The sequence below is a fragment of the Lissotriton helveticus genome, chromosome 3_1 (assembly GCF_964261635.1).
Source record: "Lissotriton helveticus chromosome 3_1, aLisHel1.1, whole genome shotgun sequence".
Classification (NCBI taxonomy): Eukaryota; Metazoa; Chordata; class Amphibia; order Caudata; family Salamandridae; genus Lissotriton; species Lissotriton helveticus.
Window position 1 is genome coordinate 1,812,830,430 of NC_136061.1, and position 17,266 is coordinate 1,812,847,695.

Here is a 17,266-nt window from a genome sequence, read left to right on the forward strand (position 1 = left end):
GGACATGTTCTCATTCATAAAGTGAATTGTCAAGCTCTTTATTTATAAACGATGCTATGAATATAGTAAATCTTTTCAACAGAAATTATAGTTTTAACAATTGCCCATGCGCAGGTAATATATGTGCTGAAAGAAACTGGGCTAGGATATTCAACTTGCAGCAAAGTATCTAAGAGCGTAGCAAGAAGGAACGGAAAAGCCCCATCCCTCATTTCAACTGACAAGGTTGACTGCCTACCAAATTATAAATGTGCTTGTCTCATTGGTTAGAAGAGTAACAACCACTGACAAAGACAATAGGTCTCGTTTTTTTGATCAGTTGGCTTTACAAATACCATTTGTCCATTCTGTTCGACATCCGCAAAAAGGAAAAAAACTATGTTTTGAATGCATGCACCATGCGAGATCACCTATACGCATACATTCTTCACCACCCATGTGGTCACATACACAAAGAGGCATCAACCATTTTTTTTTTTACTTACTGCTCCATGACGGCAAAAGCCAAACGTGGAGCAGATAACTTAAAACCCAATTTAAATGTGTGCAAAAGCACATTTGGAAAAAGGAGTGCCACCGTAGCAAATGCCATAAATGTAAAAATAACCTTTTTTTTAACGACCACCATGAGAGCAACAGAGGAGCGCAAATGGGATAAGTCACCGCAGGTGTGGGAGAAGAAAAGAAGAAACTAGAAGTAGGGAGAGGAGCAGCAGGGGTACTTGAAGCTGGACAAGGGAATATATTCAAGAGAGGAACAAAAAAGCCAGGGAGGCGTGGGGAAAGCAATGGATAAGCTGAGGTATAGGGATGACAAAGCAACACAGAGCATGCAGTGTAGCAGGTGTGAAGGGAAGCATCACAAAAAGGACAGCAAGAAGGATCATTCACTTTCAAGGAGTGCTGAAAGAAAAGAAACAAGCATTGACATAGCCAATAGGTCTCGCCTTTGGGACCTTGTAAGTACAAAAAAAAAAAATCTGAAGTGTAAGACTTCACGTATACATTTACTGCATCCTAAATACGAAGTGAATGTAAACGTGAACACTTGTACTTCTGTGTTTTTTTTTTATTACTTACAAGGTCCCAAAGGCGAGACCTACTGGCTAGGTCAATGCTTCTTTTTAATGAAAACTTTAACCGAGGGTTCAGATAAAAGGTGCCTGCCTTCCCTCTCTGCTTTTGTGAGGTTTGAGCTATGCATGAGCACTTTTTTTTTCTAACGAGGACTTTAATTGAAAGTGAACTTTTGGAAATGTTTTTTTTTCTTACTGTCCATGTGTAAAAATCATCAATTAAGCTGCAGTGTTCAGAGTGGAGTTAAAGACAACAGTGGCATTTTTGTCACAATCCCACCGAGGCCCACATCCTTTCACCCGGTGGTGAAGACAAACAGCCGGCCCATTAGCCAGGCTGGAGCTGGGCCGTGGCTTAACCGGGGTAAAAGCAGATGCCCTGCGCCCCGGAATCCAGCTGTGCCAGCAGAACGCCCAGCCCAAAGAGCATTCCTGTTGGGCTATGTGTACTTTTTCAAAATGCGGCAGCCCGGCTCCTTATGGGCCTCCCTTCCAGAACCTCTGCCAGACCAGCGCTGAAGGCCCTACATTGGCTTCCAGTGCGGCAGAGGGTAGAATTCAAGGCGATGTGCACTGCCCACAAACTCCTCAATGGTCTTGGCCCTTCTATCCTGAGAGACATGGTCACCCCCTACAAGGCCCCTAGACTCCTACGCTCTGACAACGAACGCTTGGCCACCGTCCCGAGATTCAGGAAGGCACGCACTGGCGGTAGACGGTTCGCAGTAAAAGCGTCTGCAGGATGGAACTCACTCCCCCGCTGCCTGCGACTGGAACCCTGCCACCTCCTCTTCCGTAAAAAACTGGAAACTCTGCTTTTCCCCAAATAAGCTCCCCTTCCCCCTCTGGTCTCCACTTGTATCATTAGCGCGGGGAGGCCTCCGGGTCACCAGGCGCTTTATAAATCGCTAAATAAATAATAAAATAATAAATTTTGCTCGTGTGCGTGAAGCAATGGGGACACAAGTTTCTGTGATCCCTGGCCGGAAGTGACCAGTGATCTGGAGGTAAAGTCCAGAAGCCAGAGCAGGAGTCCCCACACCAAGGCCTTGTGGTGTTAGCTGCGCGAGCCTTTCTGACTTTGACATTGTGAGGCGTTGTAGCTTTAGAGCAGCGCCTTGAAGCTTTGTGGCGTGACACCTTCATATTTAGCAATTATGCCTTTTATTTTGACATACTAAACTAAAGCCTACAGCACTTACACAGCACGCTCTGGCAGACAACAAAGGGCACTCATTCACGCTGTCATGTAAGAAAGCGAATAAGAGTGTTGGAGCAGGGAAAACGCAAGCACTGATGTCAACGATTATATTGAAGATGGCGCGACACTGACTGCAGCCCTCTTACTAAAGCTAGTCTTCTGGCCAGCGCCATCTGTTTCCAATTACCGCGAACGTGAAACGCGGGCGCGATAATTGGAAACAGATGGCGCAGATGCTTGCTCTCGAGCTCCCTAGGCCAGGGCAGAGAGAAGGCGGGACATGCACCCGCCTTTGCCCAATTGCATGATGTCTTTCTTAGAAAGACGCACGCAAAGGTCAATAGCGGGTGAGCCAAAAAAGAAAAACACGCACGAGCATGTGTTCAAAGTTTAAAGTCCTTACTAAAAGCCTCGCAGAGCATGCACGCTGGCTCAGGTGAGACCTAAAAAGTTCCATGAATGTAATCAGTGGAAGTCATCGAATCAAAAGTATGGTACAGAGGCTATGCTCCAGTTGAGGGACTAATACAATTAGAAGGAAAGACATCGAAAAAGAAGTAAGCAAATTAGAGGGACAAACTAGCCAACCAGTAGTAAGCAATGGACTGACTCAGTCCACGAGGTCTTTCAACAACAGACAGCTGTCTATGTGAACCCAAAAAAGGGAGTTTTTGTTAGGACTAACATTTCTACAACAATATTTTATAGTGGGATATATATATTCAATATCATAGACAAAAAGAGCAATGGATACACACACAAAGAAGAAGCCTCAACGTGTCTACTAGATTTCCTGAGGTATATGGAGCACAGACAGAAATATTTTCCATGCACAAGTTTACAATATAGCAAAGACGATGGAGAATAACCACTGAGAGCCATGGAAAAGGAGACCTCTCCTGTTAGCACACTACAGTAAAGGGAGGAATGACGCTGCGGTTATGATAGAGATCAGAAGACAAAAGGGCTCTAACAATATCCATGTGATTACCAGTGGGACAGCAGCAGAGACTGACCAGGTCATTTGGGTGGTATCTTACGTTTGGAGTTTTGCTTTGTCAAAGTGGCTGTGACTGAAGGTAGGTGTGCTCTAGCTAGGCATGATTCTCTGAGTGAGTGATAATACAAACGGAGCAATGATGGCGTGGTATGTGGGGTGCACAAGTGCTCTGTGTAACCTGTCAACCAGAGCAATTGCACAAAGAACATGGAGTGCAAGAGTGCCAGCTCTGGTGGAACTTCTTTAGTACGAGCATACTTTTTCTCCAATTGAAATAAAGAAAATACTTTTATACCCCAGCCTGGAGGGCCCTACTTCATGAGAAATATGACAGCCAATGTGACACCGTAATCCACTACCCAGCAAAAGGTTTTCTGGTGGCTGTTGTGTAATCTGGTCATCCGTCAAACATTTAAGGTACCAGTTTCTAGACCACCTTTGAGTTCCAAAAGTTTACCATCAGCAGTGATGCTCTAGTTTTTATTGTTAGTGTTAGATTTCCTCAAAAATCCCTGGGTACCAAGACTTGTGCACTGATATAATTTCTAGGCTGGAGTGAGAGGCTAGCATAGCCTGGTGGGACATGCTGGTCCCAATGTATCTGGCCATTTGCAACAAGAACGAAGAAGCTACTTTTATAATACAACGTGTAGTTAACTTTTTTGCACATCTACACCAAGCCAAATTGGATAAGAAGGCAGCAAGATTAGGGATGAGAATACGAAACACAAGATCTGATCAGTGCTGTGATCCATCTCAGCGGCAAACCAGGGTGACCTACCAAGGAACCAAACTAAGTCAAAGACATGTCCCTTCTTCTCAGTTGGCCCTACCTGTGGCCGACTCAAGGGCCACAGGTAGGGCTTTAAAGGAGAATCTAAGACATTAGAAATCTTAAGGACAGTTATAAATATGTGCACATGCATACCAAGGAATATATTCTACAAATCCTCTAATGACAGGCAGAAATGATGCAGTTGAGAAGGCTTCGCCATGGAAAGCTGCATATAGGACCTGTGTGGATAAAAACACATAACACATCCGAATACACAAGAGCAAGATTTCGCATATTACGCGACTTGCTTGAGTCAAGAACCTCGAATCATTTATAACCCTGTAATTCAACTTGTATGTCTTACTAATTTCCTTTATTTTGGATGTACGTGTATATTAGTGACGCTTGCCTATGTGTTTTACTAAAACGAATAACCCTTGTCTTAATATGGCCGCCGCTTGGGAATTTCCTACTGCGCATGCGTTAGTCACACTCACGTGACGTGACGTAGTTGCAGTTCTGGTGGGAAAATGTGCGCATGCGTATTCGCCTCTAAAATGGCTGTCTGAAAATTCACATGGTGAAGCTTGCGCAGATGCTCTTGTGGTATTGTCTGTAGCACTAATCCATAATGGCATAGTATATTTTTATAGTAAGAAATATAAAGTAGCTACTCATGACATGTAGTAAAATCATTTATTTCCTATGTTTAGTTTGTTTTCGCTTACTTTTCATGCACCGCGATAAATGGGGGGTCGGAGTGAGACGTGAACCATCTTGAAGGTCCCTACTGCGCATGTCGCGCAGCCAGGGAGAAAGCAATCTTGAGCAGTGGAACTCAGCCAGCTGGCAGTCACAGTCAAGATGCTCCTGAGAACACAACCTCTGACCCAGAAGGATGGAGCTAAACTGTCCTTAACTCGATACAATTGTATATTTTCCTATTGTATTCTGCAGAATAGGTCATGGGAACCCCAAATCTACTAGGCGGTTCCATAACATGCAAATACGAGCTTGTAGAAGTTTGTTCTGATTGGTGTGTTAACCTATCCTACTTGGGGACCAATCGAAATTGGGGATTCTGACACTTTGCAACATTGGGGGGTGGTACACTGACCCGAAAACAGTATATCTAGCCTAGGTTTAGCTAGAGAAATTGTCCGACTTGTCTGAATAGCTGACCTGTCACTGACCCAACGCTCTCAATAGGTGACTGAATACAGAGCGCTGCGGAGCACTCTGTCCGAATTTGACCATAGACTGTAAGGTTTTACTAAACCTTAAGTGCTGGCGAAGCACTTTTACTGAGAAGTTCGCTAACCCAATCAGGGTTCTGACTGATAGCTGCAGAGAGGGTGGAGCGCAGGCGTTGCTTCCGAACTGCGGGTGCTGGTCGTGCCTTGTTGGTCCTGTCCTGATCCTAATCTGGTTATCCTGTCCTGTCCTGGGGTGTCCATTCTGCACCTGCTGTCCCATTGATGACTATCCTTCCTTGGGGTATTTCCTGTCCTTGACTGATCCGTGGACGGGGTTGGTTTTCACACCATTCTATGTAAATATATAGTGCTGAAATTCTATCCTGCACCTTCTATTTTTCTGTCTTTGCTTCAATAAAGACATACCTTTGCATTCGTAAGTTTTCCATGCTTTCCGCAATCTTCTAAATGAAAAGTACATGCAATTATTTCCCTAGCATGTTCCTATGTTTCCCTACCTTTTAGAGTACATTCTCTTCAAACTGTCTATGAACTATAGATGTGGTTTATAATTTCCCTTGCAATCTGATTGAAGTAACATTGTTAGATTTATAGCGTGTTCCAATTTTTCCCCTTCCTATAGAAATATAGGACTCCTCATTTTTACTCATTCTCATGAAGTACGTCCCAATAGTGTAATTCTAGTACGCACATAAGCTTGCCCCTTTATAGATGTCCATTATTGAGTTCCATTTTTTAAATCTGCCTAGTGTATTCCCTGATCTCATCTCATTAGAATTCATAAATGGTTGCTTTGATTTATTTCCTATATGGTTATGTGCTTTTCGTTATCTTAATTATTGATTGCCTTTTGACTGTAAACTTAATGTTTTCCGAAACTGAATCTTAGATAAATCTTTAAAACTTTTCAGTCGTCTGTGGTCATTTTATGAGTACAAAGAAAGATATAAAGTTGGTATTTATGGATGCCTGCCTTTTCTTTCACAGCTAGCTCCCTGATCCATTGTGGTCATAGGTACCCGTAACGGTGGATTGGTAAGTCGGGTACAACAGAATTGCATAGGAAGGAACCCAGGGTTACTGGTAGTAGAGAGTGACCCGCGATCTCTATCAGTAATTTTCTGGTAGCAGAGGTGATGGTTAGGGACTAGTTAAAGTTAGGTAGGACTAGTTAAAGTTAGATAGGTTGGATGCTGCTAAAAGTTTTTGTTTATGCTGCTAAAAAGGTGAACATTGGTGAACTGATCACTCACGTGAAATGTTTTCTTTGAAAAATTATTAAATGTTTTAAATTGTTTTTCTTATTAGTGTACTGATATATGTATTAACCCACTCGTTAAGTAAAGTTTTATATGTTTGTTGGGAATCCCCGGGGAATTGAATAGCGAGTGGTGAAGAGAATCCACTTGCTTTGAGGTCACTGGCTTTAGGAAAGTTGGTGCAGGTTAGGCAGAACTGGAAGCACTAACTAGGGTTTTCTGAATGTATGTTTGAATAAATGATAGCGACGAGATCACTGGCAAATGTCTATTGTGATATAAACCTAGTAAGGGTCACATCGGAAGAAGTAGCAGGTTCGTCGGAGCTTGAGTGATAGCAAAAGGGTTTTGCTGGTGAACAGTTGGACTTAGAATATATCCCGAAAAGAAGTGGATGAGTCAAAGAAGTAGCAGGTTCCCTAATGCTTGAGTGAAGGGTATTTATTTCTTTTATTTCTTGTATTTGTAAAGCGCAACACTCATCCCGTGGGATATCAGGGCGCTGTAAGAAAAAGGAGACTGCTGAGACAGTGCTAGGAAGTTAGTTTTCGGGAAAGAGTTGGGTTTTTAATTGTTTGCGGAATTGGAGGAGGTCTGTGGTGTGTCTGAGGTCCGCCGGTAACTCATTCCATCTTTTGGCCGCTAAATATGAGAAGGCGCGTCCGCCTGTCCTTACCTTGTAAATGCGCTTGGGTTTCGCCAGGGCTGAGTTGTTAGATCTTAGATTCCTGTTAGGGATGTAAAATTCGATTTTCCCTTGGAGGATGGTAGGACCCGTTTTGTGGAGGGCTCTGTGCGCGTGACAGAGTAGTTTGAAGGTGGCCCTCTGACGCATTGGTAGCCAGTGAAGTTTTTTAAGGCATGCGGAAGCCGAGTCTCGCTTGCCTTTGTTACAGACCAGTTTAGCCGCCTGGTTTTGTAGGACCTGTAGACGGGAGAACAGTTGCTCGTTCATCCCTTCGAACAGGGCATTGCCGTAATCCAGGCGGCTGACCAGGAGGGCCTGGGTAATTGTGCGTCGACAATCCAGAGGTATCCAGGAGAAAATTTTTGCTAGGAGTTTGAGAATTGCGAAACCTTTGCCCCAGAGTATGCGTATGTGGTCCTTCATGGACAGAGCGTCATCCATCATGATACCAAGGTTTCTGGCGTACTGTTTCAGGATGGGGGCTGATCCCAGAGACGGTGGCCACCACGTATCATTCCATGAGAGTTTGGCTCCTCCGAACAGTAGTATCTCCGATTTCCCGGCATTTAGTTTTAGGCAATGGTTACGCATCCATTCTGCCATTTCGGAGAGGCAACTGTGAAGTTTTTTCTTCGTTGTTTCCGACCCTTCCTCCATTGTCACCTTCAGCTGTGTGTCATCGGCATAAGAACATATGCCGATGCCCCACTTTCTTCCAATGTCGGCCAGAGATGAAACATAGACATTAAAGAGGGTAGGCAGAAGAGATCTATCCGTAGTGTATGAAAAGTAAATGGAAGTAGTTTACTTGCAGTGAAACAAAGCTTTGCTGTCTAGACACTTGGGTACAGTGGCGAATGTGTATTAGTTTGTAAAATAACAAAGCACTTGCACTTTAGAGAGAAATTAAGTTTCCGTTACCTTGTGAAGGAGGGAGTCAGTTGCGAAGCTGCTCTGACGTCACTCTGTGCCGCGCTGGGATTGGTAGACGCAGCGGGTGTGTAGCGGAGTTGAAATTGTAAAGGAGGGGTGAGTGCCGAAGCGTGAGAACTGTCTCGCGAAAAAGGCCACGCACCCATTGGTCGAGATTATTTGAATTCGTGCATTTCATTGGTCGCACGAAAAATAAAAGACGCACTTGGATTGGAAGTGAGTTTGTAAACAAAGTCACTCGCAGAAATCGTATGTGGCACTCGTATAGACCGCATACCAGACCTGATCCTCGACACTTAGGGTTTAAGAACGATCAGTGGAAAGGACATAACACCAGCATTATGTACGGAAATAAGAGAAAATTATCCCTGGTAAACAAAGTAAAGAATTATTTTAAAAAGGACAAACCGATTAGAACCAGAGAAGGTGTTGTTATTCCGCCACCTAATACTCCCGCATCTTTCATGATGTTTGATAAAGGGTACCACTCATGTGTATGGTTGGAAAACTGGGCGGAATACACAAAAGATGACGGAATATTGGCTTTTCCGTTGGAGGGTACATTTAATGGCAGGATTCTATTTAATTTAAGAACCCGAATGAATGATTTACATCCCAGACCTAGATTAACGCAGTACGAAGCCCTAGAGGAATGGGAAATCGAGGCTTTTGAAAGGGATAAGCCCCGAATGGATAAAGGGTTAACAAAATTTTATCCGAAATTGAAACAGGAAACCCGAGACAAAAAGATGAAACAGTGGAGACAGAATATGATTGTAGAAGGACTGTTTCCCATGATGCCAATGGGTGGTCCTCCTACAGGGGAGAAGAGGACAGAAAAATGCAAACATTGGGTGCCCATTGGGGAGTCGGATGATGAACTGTTGGATGACATGTTTAATAGAAGTCCGCCTCCTTATAAAGAAGGACACAGACATTCTAGTGAAGGGGATAATTCCCGAAAACCTCCTCCCCAGGATGAGGCCAGATCTGCAAGTGTAGGAGGAGGTTGTCAAATACCTTCCTAGAACGAGGGTTTGGGACCCATAGGTACGAGAGATATGTATCCAAGGATACCAGTTAATGGGAAGCAAGATACTCACGAGAAAGAGATTTTTACTCTAGACCTTCCTACGAAGGTGAGGCAAGACCATCAAGTTCAGGAATTCCGTTCTTAAAACCTCCATATGAGGAAGAACCAAGATCCCTAGGGACGGGAAGTTTGTTCCCAAAACCTAATTATGGTGAAGGACCAAGTGAGACGCATCCCACTGCCCCGAGTTATGCTCCAACTTTGACCCCGCAGGTATTACATGAAAAATCATTAGACAGAATATTGGAGGAAAGGGAACGGGAAGCTCTAGCAAAGAAGAGAGCTGAGATAATTCAGAAAATCTCCCAGTTAAATACAAGCCCTGAAGCATTGACAATCCCGGTAACTATTGGACCAGTGGTTCCGTTGTATGGGGACCGGCAAGGGAGTCCAAAAACTCCAGTTATTACCCCAGTTATAGCACAGCCGAGACCAGAACCCTTAATCGTAGATGATCAGACCAGTGAGTGCGAGTCTGAGGTCTCGCTAATGGATCTGCCCATTAGGGACACAGGGAAAAGGATGCAGAAAAGACAATCCTTTCAATACGAGGGAGATTCAAATGGTATCAACTTCAGGTACTAAGAGTGTCACATTAGTGACTCCTGAAGAAATTGAAAGATGGAGTCGAGAATTAGAGAAACAAGTTCCTCAGTCGAAACCTTTAGATCTCTACAAACTGAGAGTAGAAATGGAAGAACTGATGGCAGGAAATGTGGGGTTAGACCAATTAAATACCTGCTCTGAGGAAGAACTGCTGTTTATCTGCAAAAGCCTTACCCGAAATGCCAGAGTACTCCATGAAAAACTAACGGACACTGCAGCTAGTATGGGAATAGATATTTCAAAATCAAAACCATTGCAAAAACCGTACAGAGCAGATTTCTCAGACAAAGATTTGGAAAGCCTGAATGTGTCAGGTAAAAAGGCACAGGTCAAAGAATTATTGACAGTATTACAGAAATGGGGAGATGTAGAAAGATGGAAAGCCAGATGGGCCAAAAAGAAAGATGAGGCTAGATCCAAACAAGCGACTCCTGAATTCGTTCTAAAAGAAGCTGACAAACCAGAACAGTTATATCCTATGCGCGAAGTGCCAGGTGGAAAATACGTGCATGTTCCATGGTCCAGACAGGATATTGTGTCCTTTACCAATGACTTTCCAAAATTGAGAGAGAAGCCTGTGGACTGGTACAGGCAGGTGGAAAGATTTGTAAAGGTGCAAAAATGCCTGTGGAAAGACTTAGATGGGTTCTTTGATATAGTGGTCCCTGTGGATTTATGGACCGAGTGTAAGATCGCCATAGGTTGGCCTAGTGAGGAATACCCGAGGGACCCTAACACAGGAGCACCCTCTGATGAAGTAATGAAAAAATATGATCAGGTAATTCTACACCTAAAGCAAAAGGTGCCTGCGAAGGAAACTGATTGGACCAAGATAGATAGAACCACGCAAGAGAGGGATGAGACTGTCCACTCCTTTTATGAAAGACTGTTACAGGTGTTTAAAACATACAGTGGTATAGATAACATCGAGATGAAGGATATGACCCACTTCATTTACAGGTTTGTAAACGGTTTGAGACCTGAAATTTGCCAGTGGATTAAAGATAATAAAATTTGTTGGCAGTCTAAGAAAATGGATGAGGTCCTACGGTACGCAAAGTACTGTGAGGATGAGATGGCAGAAAAGCGAAAGGCTCTAAAGGAAAAGGTGATGTGGGCACAAGTGAAGCTAGCAGAGCAACAGGAAAAGCAATTGAATAAAATGAATAAGAATACCCAAAATCAAGGTTCTGGGGGTGGGGGGAAGCCCAAAGTAAAAATGAGCAGAGAAGAAGCTAAAAAGAAATTTCCCTGCCACCAGTGCGGAGAAATTGGGCACTGGAGAGACGAGTTTCCATATTTACAGCATGATAATACCCAAACCCCTGATTTAACTCCACAGACGCAGAATGAAAAACTAAGAAAGACCCAGCATCAGGTAAAGGCAAGTCAATTGCCCCGAGCGCCAAAACCAAATTATAAGGGAAAATCACCGCAGGGTGACGACATAGAAATCTGGGGAGGAAATGAGAATAGAAATGCAGCAACTTCGCAGTTTTTGTTGAATGATACTTTTCTCTGTGACGACCAGTACTGACGGGGCCTGAGAGGGGAGGACGAGGAGTGTGTACTTGGCGCCTCCTTGCCGGTAGACCAGTCAGGGCCATACATTGAAGGAAAGGTTGATGGAAATGATGTCACCTTTCTATTGGACACTGGTGCTACCCGTTCTACTGTGAGAACAGCGGACGTTCCAAACCTACCCCTCTCGGGAGAAGCAATCCAAGTAGTGGGTGTGTCTAATCAATTGATTATACCCCAGTTACTGAGCCCATGGAGATTACAATAGGGAACTTCAAAGAAATGCATAGATTTGTAGTGTGTGATACCAGTCCAGTAAACTTACTGGGACGTGATTTGTTGTGCAAAATGAACTGTACCATCTTTTGCTCACCAAAAGGCGTCGAAATTCAAACCCCAGACGAGGATGGCATATACAAATTAATGTTAATCAGACCTGACTCAGAAATTAAACGAATGACTATAAAAGACTTACCCGAAGAACTCCAAAAGACAGTGAAACCAGAAGTATGGGACTTTACTGGAAAGGATGTAGGATTAATGGCAAATGTAGACCCAATACAAATAGCCATGAAAGAAAATGCAGTTTACCCCAATACCAAGCCATACAAAATGAGTGCCGAAGTGAGAGCAGGAGTCGCCATTGAAATACAATAATTGCTAGAAGCAAACATCATACAAGAAGTGATGAGTAGTCCGTGTAACTCACCCAATATTGGAATCAAGAAACCTAGTGGCAAGTACCGGGTAGTGCAGGACCTGAGAAAGGTAAACAAAATTGTGGTTCCTTGCTGTCCTATTGTCCCGAACCCAGCAGTGATCCTGTATCAGATTCCCTGGGATGCTGAGTGGTTCACTGTGATAGACCTATGTCACGCATTCTTTTCGATCCCATTGCATCCAGACAGCAAATTTCTTTTCTCATTTGCTTTCGACAGTCACGTGTATATTTGGAATCGTGTCCCCCAGGGGTACACAGAAAGCCCCTCTATCTTTAATCAGATCCTGAAAAAGTGCCTTGAATCTTTAGTCTTACCTGGAAAGTCTGTGTTGGTGCAATATATCGACGACCTCTTGGTGGCGTCCAAAAGTCATAGAGATTGTGTGATTGACACCATTGCTTTACTGAATCACCTAGGTGAAAAGGGACATAAAGTGGCCCCTAAAAATTGCAGTTCTGTTCAAAATCAGTGAAATATCTGGGGCACCAGATAGAAAAAGGCATCAGAAAAGTCAACTCAGAGAGAGTCAGAATAATTCAAAAGATGCAGTTACCCCGTACTCAGAAAGAAGTCCGAATGTTCCTTGGAGTGGTAGGTTACTGCAGGCAATGGATTGTGGGATTCGCAGTCCTGGCAAAGCCTTTGATAAAAATGACAAAGAAAGGAGCAAAGGACCCAGTGGAATGGGATGATGAAAGCTTAACAGCATTTACTAAATTACGAGATTGTCTGTGTACAGCCCCTGCTTTAGGGATGCCTGACTATTCTAAGGAGTTTGCCCTGTTCTGTGACACACGTGACAATTGTGCATTGTCAGTCCTAACTCAGGAGCATGGGTTGACTAGACGTCCCGTGGCATATTTTCCTGCCACTTTGGATCCAGTGGCTGCTGGATTACCTGGATGTCTGAAAGCAGTAGCTGCAACTTGCACAAGTTTGGAACAGAGTGAATCCATTGTAATGGGACATCCTGTAACTGTGTATGTTCCTCATGCAGTTGTGATTTTATTAACCCGAACTAAAACTCAGTATCTCACCCCTAGTCGGCTGACTAAATACGAGAGGATTCTCGTGGGTGCTGCAAATGTAGTCATTACTCGGTGTAATATCCTGAATCCAGCCACCCTACTCCCTGACTCAATGATTGTAGAAGCCGAGGGAGAGAACGAGCATGACTGCATTGACCTGACAGAATTCAGTACTAAACCCCGCCCAGACATTAAAGAAATACCTTTGCCTGTTGAAGATGAGGAGCTGTTTGTGGATGGCTCATGTATGAGACACGAACTAGTAGGTCTAAGTGCTGCTTATGCTGTAGTCACTATAGACAGCATTAAAGAAGCATCCTGTTTATTTGGAGGAAAGTCTGCACAAGTAGCCGAATTGATTGCATTGATAAGAGCCTGTAAAATTGGGAAAAACAAAAGAATAACAGTATATACTGACAGTCAGTACTGTTATGGGGTTGTGCATGACTTCGGCCAACTGTGGCTACAAAGAGAGTTCCTGACTTCATCAGGTACTCCCATTCGAAATGGGAAGGTTGTACAAGATTTACTGGAGGCAATCCAATTACCAAAAGAATTGGCAGTGGTCAAATGTGCTGCTCATAAATCGGGCCTTGACCATGTAACTTTGGGAAATAATTTTGCTGATGAAGTGGCCAAACATTGTGCCAGAAATCGCATGTCTGTAAATGTTAAACTGGGGGGACCTGGAAACAGCTGCCAACTTATGGTGTTTGAAGAGGTGCCTACCTGGGAAGAGGTGAGAGATTGGCAGCATGCTGTGCCATCGAAAGAAAAAGAAAAGTGGAGGAAACTTGGTTGTCGACCGAGAAGTGAGGATGGTGTCATTGTGGGCCCAAATGGTATGCCTGTGTTGCCTAGACATCTGCTTGCTTCTATGGCCAGACTGATACATGGAGATTCACACACTGGCAGGGACGCCATGGTTCTGGTTTTCCAACAAACATGGTACAATCCGAAGTTCAGGAAGGTAGCAGAATCGGTCTGCCAGAGGTGCTTAACATGTCAGCAATTCAACGCTGGGAAAAGAACAGCGGTTGAATTAGGAAAAATTGGGAAATCAGGGGGTCCCTTTGTGAGAGTACAGATTGACTTCATTACCATGCCTCGTTGTGAGGGAAAAAGATATGTCCTTGTCATTGTCTGCCTGTTTTCAAAATGGGTGGAGGCCTACCCTGCCAAAAAGAGTTACGCCATAACTGTAGCTAAATTGTTACTACGAGAATTAATACCTAGATTCGGGGTGCCAGTCACAATTGAATCAGATAGAGGCAAACATTTTCAGAATGAGGTAATCGGTCAGCTCTGTAAAGCATTCAAGATCACACAAAAGCTGCACTGTGCATATCGTCCAGAGGCTTCTGGAGTAGTGGAGCAAATCAATGGCACTATAAAATCGAGATTAGGAAAGATGTGTGATTCTACTGGCATGAACTGGATAAATGCTTTACCTCTTGTTCTGATGGGACTCAGAAGTATTCCAGACCGAAAGACAGGCCTGAGCCCTCATGAAATCCTGATGGGAAGAGTGATGAGACAAGCATGGGTACCAGGATACAAACTGTTAAACATTTCTGATGATTTGGTACTTGAGTACTGCAAGCAACTGGGTGACCAAGTGCGTTCTATCTCTCGCCAGATTGGGGAAGACGCCGTCGCCAATCCAACAACTCCAGTCCACAAATTGGTTCCAGGTGACTGGGTTGTACTCAAGAAACATACTCGTTCAAGTTGCCTGGCACCAAGGTGGGGGAAAAAGCGCCAAGTGATACTGGTGACCACGACAGCGGTGAAGTGTGCAGGCGTTCCCAAGTGGATCCATGCCAGCCATACACAGAAGGTGATTCCAGACGAGAAAACTGACGCTGAAGGTTGTCCAGCTGAGGGATCTGCAGACGTTGGTCCTGAACTAGCTGATGACGAACAACCGAGCACCAGTCAAGAGGATTGGATACCCATAATCGATCTGACTAAAGACCCCATCAGAGCAAGAAGTCAAATCTATGAAGATAGAGGGTGGAATAGAGAGGAAGAGATAGACACAGGCGAAGATCCTCAGATTATTGAGATTCACGTCAAATCTGAGGAAGAGGAAGGTCAGACAGGGACAGAGCAAGTGATCGACACACCCCCACTAACTCCTGAAATTGAAAAGGGTCAGACTAGAACTAGTGTAAAACTTCGAGCAGAAGAAAATCAAGAGATCGAAGTGCTTGAACAGGATCAGATAGAACTAGAAAAACGTGTTCAGGACCCAGAGACAGAGACACTCGAAAGTCAAACCCAGAATATACCTGAACAAGGCCAGCTTAGTAACCAGGCAGAAGAAATAGATACAAGACCTGGAACTAGTCAGACAGGAAGGGAAGAAACAGAAGTTCCAAAAACACATGAAAATAAAAGAGCATTAGAAGAAAGCCAAATCACAGTGCCAGCTAAAAGACTCAAGAAAAAGAAGCATACTGAGCCAAGATACATTAAAAGACTGAGACTGAGAATAAAAACAGTAGAAGAGAAACTTGCAGAAAGAAGGAAAAGTCCACGAATTGCAGAGCAAGCTGGAGAAAGCTCCAAAAGAAGGAGTGATCGAATAAAAAAAGACTGAACGAAAAATACCAAGATCCTGAATGGACATACTTAGTTTTGGAGGAATTTGAGGATCTTGATATCTCTGACGAAAGTGACGAAGAACAGATTGCTGATCTGTCTGCCGAAGAAGACGAACTCACTTGAAGTTGCCCAGTGTAAGCTACCTGTGTAAAGTTACAAAGAGGGGTTGAAAACTTCTTCTGGGAAAAATGTCTGATTCAAATGTGAATGGAAGGCCTAGACGCAGTTGTTGCAAAACATGCTGCAAAGTATGTATATGTAGTGTAGCTATAGTGTTAATAGTTTGGATAGGACTAACAGTTTTCATTCCATATATGATAAGCAAAAATACTAATATTGATCCTACACAGACTAACTACTGACACTGAAGAACTGACAACACGAAGTGTAGAAAGACGTGAAAAAGCACTCAGACAAACAAAACAAGACTTAGAAGCATCAGATGAGGAAGGACTACATTACCACGGAGTTAAGAACCAGACTCATTTAAATGTTTTCGCAAACCTGTTAGTACACTACGTAGAAACTATGTAGATAGAAGACTGCTATGTCTGCATGAAGCTACCTACCTCTGTAGCTGAAGGCGTGACTTATCATCACCTGCCCCTGACTTATGGAATTTCCTGTAGTATTTTAGCAAGCTTATTTTACAAAAGAGGACCGTTACAGTACTACTACTCTAATTCAGACGTGATATTTTCTGAACTTCCTATACGTGCTGCGTCCCTTGGTGCTGTTTCTAAATATTTGTTATGCCCACTAGGTAGATAGTCGGGAATTAAGCACCCTGCTTGCTGGCCACTGTTAAGGGGTTAAACTGTCTTTTAATGCAAGACTACACCCCTTACATGTTTGAAAATGAAATAAAGGCTGGGATATTATCCCTTCCCATGAAGCCTTTTGAATATTTGTGCTTTTGAACTGCAGTACCCAAATCCTGCATGCGTACCCGCACAGTGCTGTAAATACCGGCAGGTTACACAGACTAGTCTATATTCCGAATTTGTTTAAATAAATCCGGCTTACATTTTTAAAGCCCTGCGCTTGTGCGTGGAGCATTTCATCCGTCATGATGCTATCATACATTCAAGATGCAAATCTTACCTCCTTTGTGGATGAAGTATTCACTCAGTGCAGAAAATCCCCTTACAGTCTGGGGACAGTTTTGTAAAGGCAACCAAGTGTGCTTGCCTTGCTGCATGAGGAATAATGTGAGCAGCGCCAAACAAGCTGCTTTGCTCAAGATTTCTCCCTCATGCAACTCTGTTATTACCACCTATCTCCTTGGAGTTTCTGGTGGGCCTCTTCTGCCTGCTGCATCTGCTGCTGTCTTTTCACCGAAGTCTTCGGGGCACCTCCGATCTCCATGGCGGAAAAAATAATCTGAGAGCCTGCACACACACGATGGGGGTTGTAGCATCACCAGAGGGATCAGGTTTCGCAACCTCCCACAGCAAAAAAAAAAAAAATACAAAGCACTTTCCGACTCCAACCACAAGATGGCGGAATATGCACAGCATAGTGAATCCAGAAAGAT

The 17,266-nt window shown here is 43.7% G+C and overlaps 1 protein-coding gene across 2 annotated transcripts in view; it reads right to left on the bottom strand.

The window, feature by feature from the left end:
• The window catches only part of MACO1 (macoilin 1), a 349,950-nt gene that overhangs the window by 134,360 nt on the left and 198,324 nt on the right, over positions 1–17,266 (bottom strand). The window lies entirely within an intron of this gene.